This window comes from Bos indicus, chromosome 14, assembly GCF_029378745.1.
Source record: "Bos indicus isolate NIAB-ARS_2022 breed Sahiwal x Tharparkar chromosome 14, NIAB-ARS_B.indTharparkar_mat_pri_1.0, whole genome shotgun sequence".
Lineage (NCBI taxonomy): Eukaryota > Metazoa > Chordata > Mammalia > Artiodactyla > Bovidae > Bos > Bos indicus.
The window spans coordinates 30,060,739-30,080,213 of NC_091773.1; positions in this window are offsets into that span (position 1 = coordinate 30,060,739).

Genomic DNA, 19,475 nt, shown 5'->3' on the forward strand with positions numbered 1-19,475 from the left:
GCCTGGAAATCCCATGGGCGGAGCAGCCTGGTGGGCTGCAGTCCATGGGGTCGCGAAGAGTTGGACACGACTGAGCGACCTCACTTTCACTTTTCACTTTCATGCACTGGAGAAGGAAATGGCAACCCACTCCGGTGTTCTTGCCTGGAGAATCCTAGGGACGGAGGAGCCTGGTGGGCTGCCGTCTATGGGGTCGCACAGAGTCGGACACGACTGAAGTGACTTAGCAGCAGCAGCAGCAGGGTGATAATGAGAGCTATATCATTTATTTAAAAGCAATATATACAATGCAAAATTTATTTAAGCACAGCATTGCAGGACTGGTGGCTCAGATGGTAAAGAATCCACCTACAAGGTCAGAGACCCAGGTTTGATCCCTTAGGAAGATCCCCTGGAATCCATGGGGTCTCAAAGAGTCTGATACAACTGAGTTACTAAGCACACACATACATGATTTGTAAAAATGGTACTTTAAATACTGTTAAAGTCCCCTACATTTTGAAAAAATATTCAAGAAACGAGCCATGCCTGCTCAAATACGTAGCAAAAGCATCCCTTTGAGATGAACTGCAGAATCTGCACCCCTGGATCGCTGCTCTTCGCTCTTGTTGAGTGACAGCGGAGGCCTGGCTTTCTAGGCCATTCAGCTCAAACCTACCGCCTCCAAAGAAAGTGTCTTTTTTCATTAGCACCTTTCACAGATTACAGATGTCTAGGTCTGACTCTTCACTGGCTATGTTTTTTCCTGCAGCCTGAAGTCCTGCCCAGGTTAGAAAGCTAGGCATCAGACCGTACACACAGGACAGTCCTATTGACAACAGCCCCTGAACTGAAACAGTCCATGGAGGGTGGGGAGGTGATTGTCTTCCTGCACATTGGAGCTGTTAGTTCTGGTCTGGTGTTTGGTAAGGAGAATACGAATCAGGACACAGAATCTTGCAGTAAAGAGGAACTAATGGAGGTAATTAGGATAGAACACCTGTCGTTGAGAAATCGCAACCTCTATGGTTGGCCGTGTCCAACCACTGCTCCCAATTGTTATTTCCAACAATGGAGAGCCTCTGGACTGTGAATGCGAGCAATGATGGATGGCCATAAAATCTGCAAATGAGTTTTCACATTGTCTAATAAAATTCTATGACTTTGTCAATCTGTATTGACACAGACCTACACAGGACTGGATGATAAAAGGTTGTAATGGGAAGCTAATTGTTTCCTTGGGTTTATATGTTTGCCTTTTATTTCCTTATCTATCTGGCTTACTTATAAGCTGGTGAAGAAAGCTTATGAAGCTTTCTTGGTCCATGAAGATGGTGGTCAATTTTGAGATCCCAGCAGTCAAGTATCCTATTGCCCAAAACACCTCAAGCCAAACAAGATAGGCAATGAAATGAAAGCCCCAACACACAGATCTGAATTTAAGGGTAGGTGACATCAGGGCTGCCTCAAGTGCGGCCCAGAACTTTATATTTTAAGTAAACGTATAAATAAAAGGTGTATACAGTCATTAAGTTCTAGATTAGGGATTTCTTTATATCTGTTTTAAAGAAGCCATCTTGAAAAAGGATAAGAGAAGGAACTTATTGTTGCTTGGGGCGGTGGGGGGAAGGCTGGGGGGAAAGAGATAGTTAGGGAGTTTGGGATGGACATGTACACACTGCTATATTTAAAATGGATAACCAACAAGGACCTACTATAGAGCACAGGGAACTCTGTTCAATGGTATGTGGCAGCCTGGATGGGAGGGGAGTTGGAGGAGAATGGATACATGTATATGTACAGCTGAGTCCCTTTGCTGTTTTCCTGAAACTGTCACATCATTGTTAACCGGCTACACTCCAGTGCAAACTAAAAAGTTAATAAAAAAGGAAATGAATAAGAAAGAGTATTTGATAGTCTAAATTAGCTTCAGAAGATATCATTTTAAAAGTGCAGTTTAACTCACATGTAACTTGGAAGGTATAAGCTGGAAAAGGGAAATAGAGAATGAGAGTGAGAACTCACAAAACAAGACAACTTTTACTTCATGTTTATTTGATTTTACTTCCTCAGCGTGAAATGTAGCTGAACAAACAAATAATTGTGGAGGGGAAGGAGGGGCTGGGGGGTAAAGATCAGGTTAGATATAAACACACAAACTCTGGGTGGTAAAAGACAATTGTTTAGTTTACTACTCTACTCCCATGGGCTGGAACAGGGCAAACATATAATAAATGTTTTATAAATATTTCTTGAATAAACAAAAACTCAGCATATCAAAATTTGTCCTGTTAATTAGACAAGATGTTCATTTATTATTTTTATTGTAGCTTCAAAAGATAATTCATAGAATTGACCACTCTCTTAAATGTTTGTGCATTGAGAGTTGGGCAAGCATAGACACACAAATATGGTACAACTACCTGGTCATTTCTTATGCTAAACATGAGAGGGAACAATGCTTATGAGAATGATCACCTATTAATACTGCTTCCCAGATATGTATATACCATACTTCACTTGGAAAAGTCCTGTATTGATCTTTGCTCTGTATCTCTGCAATAGTCATTAAGCACACACATGGGTTTCCCAGGTGGCACTAGCGATAAAGCACCCGCCTGCCAATGCAGGAGACATAAGAGACGTGGATTCCATCCCTGGGTCAGGAAGATCCCCTGGAGCAGGGCATGGCAACCCATTCCAGTATTCTTGCCTGGAGAGTCCCGTGGACAAGAGGAGCCTGACGGGCTACACCCCATGGGTCACAAAGAGTCGGACACAACTGAAGAGACTTAGCGCACTCGGTGCGCACACGTACACACACACGTGCCTGCTTGCTTCTTTGCTGTCTTATAAAGAATTACGGAATTAAAGCAAGTTGCGGATTTTGGATTGTTGGAAATAGATTAAGATAATAATGACCTTCAAAATAAAAACTGAAAAATCGAGAGAAAAATCACACTCTAGAACATGATGGCATCTGAGAATCAGATTTCACAGGAACTTAAATCTCATTACTGTCAGTTTTTAAAGCGCTTCAGCCAATGGAACCATAGTTCACAAACAAATATAAACCAAGTGTGGAAGCCAAAATTACTTTCAATCTTACATGCTCCTTTTGTGCCAAAATGTATTCAAAATCAGAGTATAAATTTGTGGGATAGTTAAGTCTTTCTTGATGACACAGACCCCAGGTTCTTGAATAAACTAAATATGTTTAGGACAGAAGAATATTTTGTGTTGGATTTTCACAGAAGATTTTTTAAAACGCTTGACGATTATGATAACAAAAAATATATGACAAATTATCTTAAGTAAAAATAATATGGGATAATGATATCAAGACATGACTGTGTATGATACATATAATACATGATTTGCATTGTAGTTGGAATTTATAAAAGTGAAAATTTGGGAAATTTACACACAGACTGTCATTAAGGGAGGTTAAGTGATGACAGGTTTTTGGAAAGAAGGAACTGGCAGAGGTTCTCAATGCAGCCCCCTTTTCAGATGATAAAAGACAATGCATTGTCCTGAATCAAAGAGGAAAAGTAAATCTTTTTACTTCAATCAAAGCAGTCAAGCCAATCCCTCAGCACTCCTGAGGACCTCTCTTTATGAATCCCTTTCTGACTTCAGATAAGCACTACATTAAACAGAAAGGGAGAAATACACATTCAGTAGGTTGGCCTGGAAGACAATTGCTACCTAGAAGACAGGTCAGGAATGGGCAAGAGTTCAACCTGGTCATGGCAGTGGCTGACCCTGACCAGAACTGCCCAGGGTATAAACCTGGCAGGACTGCCTGGCCTCTACCATCTGGCAGCCCTGCCTTTGAACACAGAACTCAGTCAAAGTTGAGGGCTGCTCTTTGTTGCTATCCAAAGAGATTCCTGAATGAAGATGGGTCTTCACAGCAACTGGAAGAGTGTCCCCTTTAGGAAGAGAGAGCCCTCCTTCCTCATCCTACCCAGCTAACAAGGCACTAGGTATATGGGTCTTCAACAAAGCAGCAAGGTGACCAGTACTTTCCCTGATGGCTCTAAAACTTCCTGTCCATCACACAGAAAAGTAAAGCTCACAAGTGCCTGTCTTCTTTGACATCTCAAAAAGCGCTTAGACCCCAAACTCATCTATCTGGAATCCAGGTCTGATCATGTCACTCTTAAGTAAAGAGCATGAGAGTACTTGGCGTTATTCCAAGATCCACACAGCTTAATGCATGCTAAGTCACTTCAGTCATGTCCCACTCTTTGTGACCCCATGGACTATAGCCCACCAGTGCAATGAAGAAAATAAAATAAGATGACTCTATAGTCAGTGATGAGGGACGGAGGATATCTTAGCCCAGGTAAGTCGGGCTTCCCAGGTGGTGCTAGTGGTAAAGAACCACCTGCCAATGCAACAGACATTAAAAGATGTGGGTTTGATCCCTGGGTCAGGAAGGTCCCCTGGAGAAGGAAATGGTAACCCACTCCAGTATTCTTATCTGGAGAATCCCAAGGACAGAGGAGTCTGGCAGGTTACAATCCATAGAGTTACAAAGAGTCGGACACTACTAGAGCGACTTAGCACAGAAGGGGAAACCTCTCTAAGGAAAGACAACATCAGCTGAGAACAGAACTGGACACACAGTCAAGCTTTGTGTCTACATTCCAAGCGGCAGAAACATCAAAGATGCTCCAGTGGGAATCCTCCAGGTGTGTTCACAAGGATGAAGGAGACAGCAGGGATTGAGATTGAGTAAATAAGGCAGGGCCAGGAGAGATAAGGGCTGAGACATGAGCAGGTAGCAGATCACGTGGGGCCTTGCAGGAGTTTAAATTTTATTCTGTATGCGATGGAAAAACATCAGAGCGTTTTAACCAGTTGACATAATTTGCCATATACTTTGGAGGGCTCAATCTGGTTGCCATGTGGAGGAGAGATTTTGTTAAGTGGAATATAGAAGCTGAAAAGCCATTTAGGAAGATATTTCTACAGGACAGGTGAGCCATGTAATGTTTTTGGTGGTGCCATGGCAGTGAAATGAAGAAAGTCAGGTATATCTTGGAGGTAGAGCCAGAATGAATCACCAGTGCATTTTAGTGGTAAAGAGCCTGTCTGCCAGTGCAGGAGACATAAGACACACAGGTTTGATCCCTAGGTCAGGAAGATCCCCTGGAGGGGATCCCAAGAATACTGGAACCCACTCCAGTATTCTTTCCTGGAGAATCCCCACAGACAGAGGAGCCTGGTGAGCTACAGTCCATGGTGTCGCACAGAGTCAGACATACTGAAGCAACTTAGAATGAACGAAGTGCATTAGGTGTAGGGAGCCAAGAAAAGAAATTCATCAAGAATGATTGCTTGTTCCAGGGTAAGAATAGAGACGCAGATGCAGAGAATAGACGTGTGACATGGGGAAGAGGGGATAAATTGGGAGATTAGGTTTAACATAAATACACCACCATGTGTAAAATAGACAGCTAGTGAGAAACTGCTGTATAATACAGGGAGCTCAGCTCGGTGCTCTGTGATGACCTACAGGGAGGGGATGGGGAGAGGGGTGGGGGGGTCCAAGAGGGAGAGAATATATGTATACACATAGCTGATTCACATTTTTGTACAGTAGAAACTAACACATTATAAAGCAATTACACTCCAATTAAAAAAAAAAAAAAAAAGGAATGGTTGCTAAGCATTGAGCATTGAGCCTAAGCAACTGGATGACGAGGTGGGGAAAGCTTGGGCAAGGGAGTGGATTTGTTTCAGCCTCAAGACTGAGGTATCATTGGACACCTGAATGGAGACGTGAAGCGGGCGGTGGATTCATTGAATCTAGAGCTCACGGGAGTGGAGAGTCTGGGAATCACTTTTTGAGTCTGTCTCCTCTTGTGAACTATCAGAATGTTGATAGAAAAAGTCATGAAATTAAATGAATTTGCTTAGGAAAAAAGGGTGAATGTAGAGAAAATTAAAGAGCTGAAGAGAAAAGCCCTAAAGCTTGCAATGGGCAGATCTAGGAAAAGCAGCCACAAAAGACACAGAAGAAGTAGAGAGAGAGTCAGGTAGAGAAGAAGAGAAAAGGCATGTGTTGTCCCCTAGCTTTTGATAGAAGATGTTCCAAGAAGAGAGCGCCAACGCCTGCTGTTGAACAAATACGTGAGTATCAAATGCTGTCTTTGGCAAGAGGTAGGTCATTGTTTCGTAGTTATTATTGTGGGAAGTGTAATTTCTGACAGTGCCAAGTGCCTAGTTGATATTCACGGCCCAAAAGTTAAGGTGGTTACAGCTCTGCTGATGGGGTAATTTCCTCCATCAACTTTCGGCTCCCCTGGTACAGGCCGGGATGGATGGAAGGCTAAGTTCAATCAGGGTGTAGGCAAGCTTAGCAGAAAGTCAGAACCTGTTATTTTAAGATTCTTCTCACTTCTAAAGTTTCATGAAATAAAACAAAAGATTTGTTTTATTTGAATCTAAAATTTCAAACTAATTTTTTAATTCACTTTTTAGAATGCTCCGAAGAAAATTTTTTGTGGTTGGATACAAAAACTTGACAATGAAACAATGGGGAGAGAGATCTTTAGCAATCTTGGATGCTATTTAAATCACAAATATTGGACTAGGAATACGTTAATCCAAACAAATGCCATCATTTATTCTCCTAGTATGTTTCATTTATTTTTCTCATCCCTTCCTTTTCCAGTCTTGATGCTGGGAAGCTGAGAAGAGTGGACTTGGGTAAGTTGGATACCCTGCCAGGTGTAGCCAAGTGATAACGAAGGGTAAAGACAGAGTTGCCATAAAAAAGTTTTTAATAAAACAAAGTCAAGGCATTTATATATTAATATAAATTATTTATCTCAGTGAAAAATTCAAAGATTAACTATTCCCCCAAACTCTGACATCTTATAGAAGGCAGCATTTGTCTTTTTTTGTTTCATTTTAGGAAAATCTAAAATTAAAGCCTACTTTAAATTCTAAAAATAAGTGGTTTAACTCCTGAAAATTTATTCAATCACATTTTAAACTCCAACATACATATTTCTAGACTTGTAAACATATTCGCATTCTTTTAAATTTAAACAGAAATAGATTTGTTAAAATCCGGTTCTCTGAAATATTCAGGAGAGTGTCATCTGGCTTGATTTTTATAAAGTGCATATAATATTTTTAATAGAATACTATGGAATACATGCTATTTGGAAACCAGAATTAATGATTTAACTCGGTTTCTTATGGAACATGAAGTTTTCCACCGTATTCACTCAGTGGACACAAGTACGTCATTGTCATTCTCAGTGTGAAGTGATGCTTACCTCTCGTTAAATTCATTTTGTCATGATAAAGAAAACCCACTGGAATTCCAAACATTACAAGTGACAAAACATTTTCTAGAGCACGCATTTTGTATGTAGACTGTACCTGAAGTGCTCGGCTTTAATCTAAATGAAAACGCCAAAGTGAAGTCAAAAGTTATTTGCTGTTGCTTCTGCTTTGACATTTCTTAACAGGACATAACAAGCTGGTTCAAAAAAAAAAAAGAAAGAAACGGGAAGGCTGGGCAGACAAGCCTCCTGATCTGTGCATTCATGAGCCCCACTAATACTGCTCACACAGAGGCGGTACCAGCAGTGCCTCAACGAGAATATCAATGCTTCAAAATTTCTACGGTGCCTCCTAGTTTATAAAGGTGCTTTTCATATTGGGTTGGTTTCTTTTTAATGAGAGGGAAAATTTTATGGAGGATTTTTATTCCCTTAGAAGGCAGGAGACTTTTGGCAAGATTTTCAATCTTTCCTCTGTGGCCAATTAGTGACAATTCCACTTTTGCAAGACAGCCGTCTCCCTGTCCAATTTGACAAGGCAAAGCAAGAAGACTGGCACTGAATCTGATGCCAACAGTAGTTCAAAATCTCACCACCATCAAAATAGGAATTCAGATGTAAAATTCCAAGACTTGCTTAGTCTTCCCTGGCCACCAGAAAAGCTGAACTCTAACCAGAGGCGGCTTCTGAAAGAAAAAGGTTGGTAGCCGTGCAAATTGATATAATGTTTCTGCAAAAGAAGTCTGGCGCCCTGTTTCTGATGAAGGCAAAAACTGCAGAACTGTGTAGTCAGGTGTGTGCCAACATGTTTCTTTCAGCCTTGTGTATAGCAGGAAAAAGATGAGAAGAGACGGTATTCATAGTTTAGTTGGTTAACTAAACTACTGCAAAACTATGGCACAGTTGTTAGCTGGAATACTATGTCACCAGAAATTAAAACACAGTGGAATGCCAGCTGAGGATGCGAGGTGTAGACCAGACAGTGTAGGACTAGGCACGCTAGGACAGTGCAGGATTTGGGCTTCTTCTCTGTGTGAGTTAGAAAGTCACTGGAAGTCTTTGAGCATAGGAGAGACAGGATTTCACTTGCATCTTCAAAGGATCACTCTGACACAGTGTTGAGGAGAGGCTATGGCAGGATTGTGGGAGACAGTGATAAGGATGTGCCAAGGGAAGGATGATGATGGCTCAGAGCAGTTAGCAGCATCAGGGGGTAGGAAGAAGAGCTCCAAGTCTATGAATACTGAAGGTCAAGAAAGTGGGATAGATTGGTTATTGAGTGTAAGAGAAAGTGAAGAGTCAAAGAAGACCCCAGGCTTTTATTAAGCTGGCGTGTTTGTGTGCACAAGGAGACCCAAGCACAGGAGAATGCATCCTCCCATCCTCAGGGTTGTTGCTGAGTAATAGGCTTGGAGATCTTTATTTTCATCCTCATACTTGTGTTTGGGAGTATGCAAGGAACATGTGTTACTCCAATAATTTAAAAGCTATTTTTTAAAAAACAAATGAATGCCAATGAGAATGAGAAACAATCTGCCCCAGTATATATTTTTTTGGTCAGCTGTCTCTTGTCTCCCAACAATCGAGCCTCACAGAACAGCAAGCAACAGCTCTAGAATCTGAAGCAACAGCTGACCCCTAGCCTGCCCGGTTTAAGGATTCCTAGTGAGTTGCATCTCTTTATCTGGGTCTTTTCTAAATGAAGGCAAGAATTCACTAGGGCCTCCCACACAATGAACCTGGAGATTAACACCACGGAGTTGGCACACCTGGCAACCAAACCACAGAAGTAAACTTCCATCTGTGTAGTGAGGATGAGTCATCCTTATTCTCATTAACCCTCCTGGTTAGCACATTTGAGTCTTCCTCCTCAAAATTTATATTTTCTGTTAGTATTTTCATAGGCCTTATGGCATACATACCATTTTATTTTATTTTTTTGGTAAGCCACTTGAATCCTGTTTTAAACATGTGGGGTAATATAAATACATACATAAACACTTGGATGTTTTTTCTCCACCCCACCCCACTCCAAGAAGATCTGCTTTATTTATGTCTTATTCAAAATCATGCATCATGGGACTTCCCTGGCGGTCCAGTGGTTAAGACTTCACCTTTTCCATGCAGAGGGGTGCAGGTTCGATATCCCTGGTTGGGTAGCTAAGATCCCACATGACTTGCAACTAAAAAACAAACAAACAAACAAAAAACCCTGGAACATAGAACAGAAAGAATATTGTAACAGATACAATTTGTTGTTGTTGTTGAGTTGCTCAGTCATGTCTGACTCTCTTGTGACCCCATGGACTGTAGCCCACCAGGCTCCTCTGTCCATGGGATTCTCCAGGCAAGAATACTAGAGTGGGTTACCATTTCCTTCTCTAGGATATCTTCTCGATCCAGGGATCTAACCCACATCTCCTGCATCTCTTTACCACTGAGCCACCATGGAAGCCAAAAAAATTCAATAAAGACTTTAAAAATGGTCCACATGTTAAAAAAATCTTTAAAAAAAATTGCGTATCATTCTAGTCACTTCTGGAACTGCCTGCCTCCTGACTGCACACTTATCAGAATCAAAGGAGAACCATGAAGTTGAGAAAAATATTAATGTAGAGGTCTGTGTGCAGCACCAGAGTTATTTGGAGAAAAGGTGCAAACAAATCTAGTACAAATACCTGGACCCTGGGAGCATGTGTGGTCTGGGGCAGAGAGTTGCTCAGCAGACACACAGCACAGTGGGTATAGGTCTCCCTCTGCACATGAATCTCTTCATTCAGCAGTGGAAACTCATGAAACCCAATCAGGACCACCAGGTTGTGACACGTGGCAGGATGAACAAAATTGCTTTCCCAACACTGGTAGGGCTTCAGGCTTTAATAGAAAGGCTTCCAGTGTCTTATCCAGCAGTGACCAACTTTTCTGGTACCAGGGACTGGCTTCGTGGAAGACATTTTTTCCACAGACCAGGGAAGAAGGGATGACTCAAGTTCATTATTTGCTGTGCACCTTATTTTTATTGCTATTGCATCAGCTCCACCTCAGATCTTCAGGCATTAGATCTATGAGGTTGGGGACTCCTGTATAAAACCAGATACTTCCTATTTCTCCAGTGCAGCTTCACTGTTCACTTTTTCTCCTCCAACAACATGCATGCCCAGAACCCAAAGTATAGGTGGTGATTCCAAGCCACATCTCTCTCTGGCTACTTATGATGGGGACTTTTGCATTTCTAGCTCATCTCATGGCAATTATTCCCACACTTGGAAGTTAGGCAGGCAGTCTGTGCATGTACTAAGCATGTGGCTTTCTGCATATGTCTGCACATCATTTTTCAGGAAATTCTATTTCACACTAGAGCAGCTTGATGAGTAGCTGTTGTTCACACCCACTGAGAAATAACTCCATGTGAGAATAATACCTTTACAACTTTGAAGTGTCCTCATCTCTAGGCCATCAACCTGCTGTGAACTCTCATCTTGACTTTTCACACTTACAGGCAACAGTCATGCAACATACTGTCAAACAATATGAAGGTTGGAGGAAACGTGAGGGAGGGCAAAATTAAATTGGAGCCTCAACATCTTTCTAGTTCAGTGTCATTGTCAATAATTAAAAAAACATCCACCACACATGTAAGTATATTGGTATTTGGTTTCAACTTAAATTTTTTGTTTTGTGTCTTTGAAGCATATTTAACATTTCTGACTCTCACCGACATTCTTACTATCAAAGATTAGTATAAAAACCAGCATTCGAAATCCTTGTCCTCAAGGCAGTTTCTACTCATGTCTTCCTTAACGTATTTCTCACCAAAATCTTAATCTTTAAGCCTCAAATATTATAATACTGAGGCAACTGAAATTTTGGTGTGGCTGTGATTTCAACACACTAAATTTCCTCTTTAAGAACTATTATAATTTCACCAATCCTGTTTGTTGAAAATCCAGCAAAATATAGGCAATTAAGGGGCTTTCTTGGTGGCTCAGTGTTGAAGAATCCATCTGCCAATGCAGGAGACACGGTATGATCCCTGTTCCAGAAAGATCCCACGTGCTGCAGAGCCACTAAGCCCAAACGCCGTAACTATCGACCTGTGTTCTAGAGCCTGTGCTCTGCAGCAGAAGAAGCCACCACAGTGAGACGCCTGCGCACCACAACCAGAGAGGAGTCCCCACTCACCTCAACTGCAGAAAAGCCCGAGCAGCAACGAAGACCCAGCACAGCCAAAAATAAATAAATAAATAAATTTTTAAAATATATTTTTTATTAAAAAAATTTAAAAATCTGTTATAGGAATAAATAAGATAAACAACTCTTTCATTCCACAAAGAATTGTTAAGCCCCTTTGATGTGCCAAAATGTGATCTGCTCTAGATTTAAAGGTGAGTCAGATGTGGAAAGTGAAAGTGTTAATCCCTCATTCGTGCCCAACTCTTTGTGACCCCATGGACTGTACCCTGCCAGGTTCCTCTGTCCTTGGGATTCTCCAGGCAAGAATACTGGAGTGGATTGCTATTCCCTTCTCCAGGGCATCTTCCCGACTCAGGGATTGAACCTGGGTCTCCTGCATTGCAGGCGGATTCTTTACCATCTGAGCTACCAGGGGAGAAACTCACTGGTGCTCAGTAGAGCTGACATATTAATTAGACTTTTCCTAATTCAGCAAGAACATGTCTCAGCAAGGGCTGAAACACACACACACCAAACTCATTTATTTTTAGTTAACTAGAAAATTCAATTAAGTGGAAACCAGCCCACTCTTAGTGCTTAATTCTTTCAGTTAACACCAACTAGCTCAACATCTGGAACTTGGTTCAACCCGACGGAAGCACCAAATGGTTCCCGTAGACTCTGCACCGTGCTAGGCACTGGGGATGCCAGGGTGAGAAGCCACCAGCTTGGCAGGGAGAAGAGGGGGTAAGTGCCCATCCACCTGCCAGGACAGAAAAATGGGCTAGTTCACAGGACCTGTAATTTAGAGTAAGAAGAGAAACAGCAGAAGAATATGCAAGACATGAGAACTGATCTCAGAGGTCTGAGAAAGGGACAGAGCAAAGGAGAGTCAAGCAGATTTCTTTCCATAAGGGATGTAAATTGCAAAGGTCTGAACAGGTCCTAACCCAGGACACTTTCCAGAACTTTGTTGACCCTAAACAACAAGGCTGATACACCTTGTTCTTAAAATCTCCAGTAACAGCTTGTTGCCTTTTGATTTGTTCCTCTCCTAAAAGGTCAGTAGATAGAAAATCTGGTAAATTAAATCTTCTGAGAAGGTCTATTCTGTGCAGTTGAGTTGTCATGACTATGCATCTTTACTCCCTGAATTTACAAAATGTTTTTGATGTAAATCAAGTTTGGACCTGAAACTAATAAAAGAACTGTGTGTACATAAAAACATACAATGTATACATTTATTCCTGTGTGCTCAGTCATGTCTGACTCTTTGTGACCCCATCGACTATAGCCCCAGGTTCCTCTGTCCATGGGATTTTTCAAGCAAGAACACTGGAGTGGCCATTTCCTTCTCCTGGGGATCTTCTCGACTCAGGGATCAAACCCATGTCCCCCGCATCTCCTGCATTAGCAGGTAGATTCTTTACTGCTGAGCCACCGTGGGAGCTGATATACATTTATATGTAAGTCTAAAATATAAGTATATATGTTTATATTAAGGATACATAAATATTTATCATATATACATACATGGATATTATTAATATCCTTGATTATATATTTGCTTATGTTTGCTGTCAACATTTTAATAATTATAAATGCCAAATATTAACGAGAATAGTTTCACTGCTAATTTAGAATTTTTACAGTAAGTTCCAGAAATGACATATGGAAACAGGAGCCTTGGGACAATTGCGGTCAACCAATGAATGTAATATGCCTCATGGCATAACTGCAACAAGACTGCTTCTAGAAAATTTTTCTTTTAAATTTCTCAGAAGGAGTATCAGATTTTTTTTTTCCCTCCAACTTAGCTTGGGAAAATACTCTGAAGTACTTTATGATACATGAATAAACATATGTCTTAGGAAAATGAAACTGTAGTTACCATTACTTTGGAGTTTAAAAAAGCCATGTAGGGACTTCCTTGGTGGTCCAGAGGATAAGAATCCACCTGCCAAAGGAGGGGACATGGATTTGATCCCTGGTCCAGGAAGATTCCACATGCTGCAGAGCAATTAAGCCCGCGTAAGGCAATTACTGAAACCCACACGCCTACAGCCTGTGTTCTGCAACAAGAGCAGCCACCTCAGTGAGAAGCCTGTGCACTGCAACGAACAGTAGTCCCCGCTTGCCAAAACTAGAGGACACTCCTGTGCAGCAATGAAGACCCAGAACAACCAAAAATAAAATAAATTTAAAAATAATTTTTTTCAAAAAAAGAAAGGCATGTAGGATAATGGAAATCAAATTTCCCATTGAAAAGGAAAACAATTAAATTTCATGACAGTAAAAACTTTGAGAGATTGTATGAAATGGTCATGACCTAGTTACCATCTTGAAAAAACACCAGGATAGAAAGTGAGCCAGAAATCACGATGCTGTTTACCTGTTGCTTCTCCCCTAGCATGGCTCATCTCAAGCACAGCCAGGTGTCTAAGACATCCCTGTCAACTGGCTAATAAACTCTCTGACCAAATTCACCAGTAGTTACATCCTCTTAATAAAAAAAAAAAAAAAGGAAAAATAGAACAGAAACTTTCCCATTAGAAATAACAGGAGATGACTCCACAAAACAGATTTTCCTTTGGCACTTAGGTCTCTTGACCCCAGAGACATGAAGAAAATAATTATGAGGTAACTCCCCTTAAAATTATCAATGTTCCCTACTGGTCCTTCTGTGGTAGGAGTGAATCATCCATTTTTCTCAAAGGAGACATAAAGATTTCCAGTGAAAACTTCGTGAGGATTCAGAGGGGCTCATGAAGACATAGAGATGATGGTGTTGGTAGTTTTGGCTTCTGATCTACAATTGATGGTTGTGATGAAGCTTGTCCAACAGAGTAGGAAATGAGCATGACCACATTTTAAATTTTATAACAATGGTCACATCTTTTTGCTCTAACAGATACTTTCTTGGATTGATATATGTTTTCTGGTCTTTCTATCTCTTCCACTCCCTGATTGCAAGCTCATCATCTGTATCTCCAGCATCAGGTGCATTCCAGGTTTCAAAGGAATCGAAGGGTTATAGAACTGGAAAGGGGTCAAGATGTTCATCCAAACTCTTCTTCTTCAAGCACGGAAATTCTAAATGCTAACTCTGTGGATGCCTATTGGTAGCTGAGTGTCCTGCAGTCCCAGAGGACACGAACCAATAGTGAGAATATCTCAGTTGAGTTCATTTCAGTCGCTCAGTCATGTCCAACTCTTTGCGACCCCAAGGACTGCAACACGCCAGGCTTCCCTGTCCTTCACCAACTCCCAGAGCTTGCTCAAACTCATGTCCATCAACTCGGTGATGCCATCCAACCATCTCCTCCTCTGTCGTCCCCTTCTCTTCCTGCCTTCAAACTTTCCCAGAATCAGGGTCTTTTCCAATGATTCAGTTCTTTGCATCAGATGGCCAAAGTATTGGAATTTCAGCTTCAGCATCAGTCCTTCCAATGAATATTCAAGACTGATTTCCTTTAGGATTGACTGGTTTGATCTCCTTGCAGTCCAAGGGACTCTCTCAATATCTACTAGCCAAAAATGTCTGCATCTTTTTATAAAACTATTTAAAACAAAATTTGTGATCAATCTTTGTTTAAAGCTAAATATTAGAAAAAGAAGGTGGGCTTCCCAGGTGGCTCAGTAGTAAAGAATCTACCTGCCAGTGCAGGAGATATGGGTTCACTCCCTGGTCTCAGAAGATCCCACATACCACAGAGCAACTAGGCCAGTGTGCCAAACTATGGAGTCTGAGTTCTAGAAACCACGGTCCACAGCTACTGAGCCCATGGGCCACAACTATTGAAGCCTGTGAGCCTTAGAGACTGTGCTCAACAATAAGAGGAGTCACCACAATGAGGAGTCTGCACACCTCAACTGAAGAATAGTTCTCCATCTCTGCCTTCACAGAAATGAACACCCAGCCCAGCCAAAAATAGATAAGAGGCATGTGGGATCTTAGTTCCCCAACCAGGGATTGAATCTGCACTCCCTACACGGGAAGCATGGAGTCTTAAAACACTGGATTGTCAGGAAAGTCCCTGCTATTCATCTTTGCTTACCCATCTTTTTATTCCTACTGATTTAAAAATCTGCTCCTATGTTACATATATTATTATATAATTTATTTGTTATTATATAGTAATAAAACTACTGTGCTAAACATTGCTCCTGGTAAATGAATCCTGTATCTGTAGGAGTTTTCTCCTTATCCATTCCCATGAGCGATTTCAGTGATTCTCAGGTTTTCCACAATAATTAATTAATTTGCTCATAAATTCTAACTCACTCTTATTATCTCCTACAGTATATCAATCCTAGGGTTCAAAATGGTGTCACCTGAGTTTTGGAGACATTTAGTTGACTTCTCAGAACTGATCTGAAGACAGAAGTTGATCTTCTGTCTTTGAATCAATGAAGAAGTTGATCTTCATCCTTTGAAGACTGTCAAAGGATGCTTTCAGACGACAGAGGCAGAACTTTGGAACCTCTACCTTTGGCACTGGCTGAGTTCCCCCTCCCCATTCCTTAGAGATGACGATATCTATGAGACTCCACATTCGGCACTGGGGAAGACGTGAATCTCAAGTGAGGGCCACCCAGCATTCCAAAGATCACTCATAATATTGTGTTTTTACTTCAAAGAGAAGCACTGTTTGTTCCTCTGTGTCTCTGGGTACTGGATCAGAATGATGTATTCAGGGAGCGATACCCAGCTGCCAAAAGGATAGCATCTGTCTCATAGTGACGTACAAGTCTTCCAGGTCTTTATCGAAGTGCTGCCTTGACATTTATCTGCAACAGAGACTATGGAGAACATGTACTACTCTTTGAATGTTTACATTGCAGAACTATTTGGAGATTAAAACAGCTGTCTAAAATGTGTGTTAAGTCCTTAACAACAACAGATAACCTGTGAAAGTTTTATAAAGAGAACTATGTCATGATCTTGAGAAATATTTTTGCTGGAAAACTAGATTCCTTTCTCCAAATTCAATGAGCAACTTCTTCAGTGATGTGGTCTTCTGGAATATACAGAAGGATATGACTTTTCCAAAGAAATATTATTAATCAAAAGGCTCAACTTCTCTGTTCCATAGAGTAAGAATTGCTTTATATGTTCTGGACTTAACAAAGGCCAGAAATATATGAATCCATATGGATAGCTCTTAAGTGTACCTGCTTTAATATCTTGTGAGATCACATACCAACATTAACAGATATCACTTGTAAGATATGCCAGCTCTGTGTCTGGCTTATTTCCTTGTAGTAACTCAAGACTTTCACACGCCATAACCCGTTAGCAATTCCTTCTTCGGTTCACCTCACACTTCTCATCTCTATTGGAAACACAGTGATAATTTCACGTTCAAAAGAGCTAGAAGGCCTAACCACTATGCAAAATTTCAAAGTCGTCTTTGACAAGATGGGACTATGACACATATGAAGCACCCCAAAGCACCATTTGTCTTGGTAAACAACGCATTTGTGATTTTAGAACGCAAGTAACCCATAAACAAACAAAACAATTCCAAAGAAAAGAAAGATTAAAAAAAAAATGAACTTACTGTCTCTAACTATATTTATTCTAGGAGGGAACAAAAGATCAATGTAAGTTGTCATCTTCCTTGATAAAATCCTGCCTTAGAAAAGTGAATTACAAGATCCCACTGAGTCTGACATGGAATGGGGTAATGAAAACACTTTGGTTCTAGAGAATTACAGTACAGTACACAGTGCTCACAAACAGAATGAATAATTGAAATCCAGGGCTTTTATGCTTCAATGAAAAAAAAAAACAATATTTCATGGCACATAAACTTATTCAGCTTATTTGCATGAAGGGTGGATGATCAAAGCACTGTCCACAGGAAAATAGTGATGGCACCTTGATTTAAGTGTGATGAGCATTCATAAATATTCTTAGGAAGCAAGATATACCTACATTTAATCAGCACTTATTAAAATTTTATTCCCTATAGTTATTCAACAGGATCTGTGGTATAAAAACATAATTACAAAAATCAGATTTGAGCTCATTTGACAACAGAAGGGTTTTATGGTGACCTATCTCCAAATGTTCCTATTTGTAATTAAATGCAGCGATCAGCAGTAAGGATTTTGAAGCTGTTTTAGTAGTTCCGCTATTCTGCTTAACATGTGGCACCCGTAATAATTAAAATGATACTAACACATGCACAATTTTATGGCCCTTATGGTGCAACCCATTATGCCAAATAAGGGCCTCTGTTTTCACAGCATACTGCACATGGTCTCATTACACCCACTTTTCTTTTCCTGTCTTCACACTAACAACTGTTAAAGTGAATCAACACACGAAACGTACTATAACAGCTTAGTGTTTATGATATGTGTGCTGTTAGTCAGTGAACAGGAAAATCTAAACATTTACTGTTTATGTAAAGAATAGCGTTAGTGTTAGCGAATTGCTCGGGTCTGCTTACTTTATTATCTAGATCACAAACGTAATGATGGGTTTCAATGGCATCTATATTTTTGCTTTGTTTTGTTTTTCAATGCAGATGTCTATAAAACCAGAAGAATTTAGCATTTACATATCTTAGAGGATTTCTTCTCAACCATAACATAATTTAGGGATCACTTTTAAAAAGATAGATAATTCAGTATGTGTCATTCCCTTACAAAAAAAGAAAAGAAAAAGAAGAAGAAGAAGAAGAGTGAAAGATTTAAAGTTATTTGGAGGTGATTTCCTTCACAACATCCCGAGGCTGGATCTGGTTTACCTAAGATGTTAAAAAGCTATCAACCATTTTTATGCGGTACCATACTAAAACTTACAAGAAGCTGGGAATTTGAGATCAGTGCAATTTTTATCATGAATAATTTTGTAATTAAGGAGCTCCTCAAAGACCTCCTACACTCATTTTACAGTCATCAGTTCCGAATGGCGTTCAGTCTTTTTGTTCTGGGACACGATCCAACGTAGGTCCCATCGGTAAAACACCAATGGATTGGCAAGGTCTCATGTCTGCATTTTCCACAGCCATTTTTTGAACATTAGTTGAAACTTCCGATAAAGAATAACATCCCTTCTTTCTTTTTTTTCTTTCCAAGTCCAACTCAATTCCATCCATTTAGGAATTTTGCCGTATTGGCGCTAACCGCACATCAACTGAGCTGAGTAGACCTTGAATGTTAACGACTTAATAGCGCAATTGATTGCAAAGATACAAAAGAAAAATGTTCACAGATTGCAGCCTTCACATGGTTTGGCTCTGAGATCTCATCAACAGTGTGACGTCGACCGGTAGAGAACCATGCGGATGCTGTATGAGAACCATGCGCTCGTTACAGAACTGTGAAAATTTGTGGGACTCCAAAATGAAAATTACCAGCCAGGAAAAAAAAAAAACAGCAAGACATGTCGTGGTTGAGGGAAAGCAGCTTGAGACAGACCTAACACATTCTTCAATACAAGCTTCTTAGGAGAAAGACTAGGAGCATTGACTATTATGTAAATATCACCACAGGTTGAACAAAATCTGTCAGAACCCTAGCCACCCTGGACTCAGACTGTCACACTCACACAGCAACCGGGAAAGATTTCCTCCTTGTTAGGAGGCAGTCTTCAACCCTACTTACCAAAACAAAACCCACCAAATACCCACCCTGTTCAACCATGAAAGAAGGCACAAGGCTTCCTGTCTGAACTTGAAGAAAGTTGTACCCACCATCCATATTCTTGGATTAAAACAAGCGTCTGTGATCAGCATTAGTATTTACTACCCTATGATCAAAAACAAATAACCCACTTTGTTTGTTTCTTACTGCAAATGAATTAAATTAGCAGCCATTAGGAGGACTCGCTGTTTATATCCTTGTTTCAGCAGTGGTAGTATTTGAAGTTTCCTGCGGTAAGTTCATTACTCGTATTTTGTCCAGAATTAGTGAAGCGTGCTGAAAATTGCTAATGACAGATGTTTCTCCACTCTGTCACACTTCTTGTATCATTTGATTTGGAAAGCAACATAC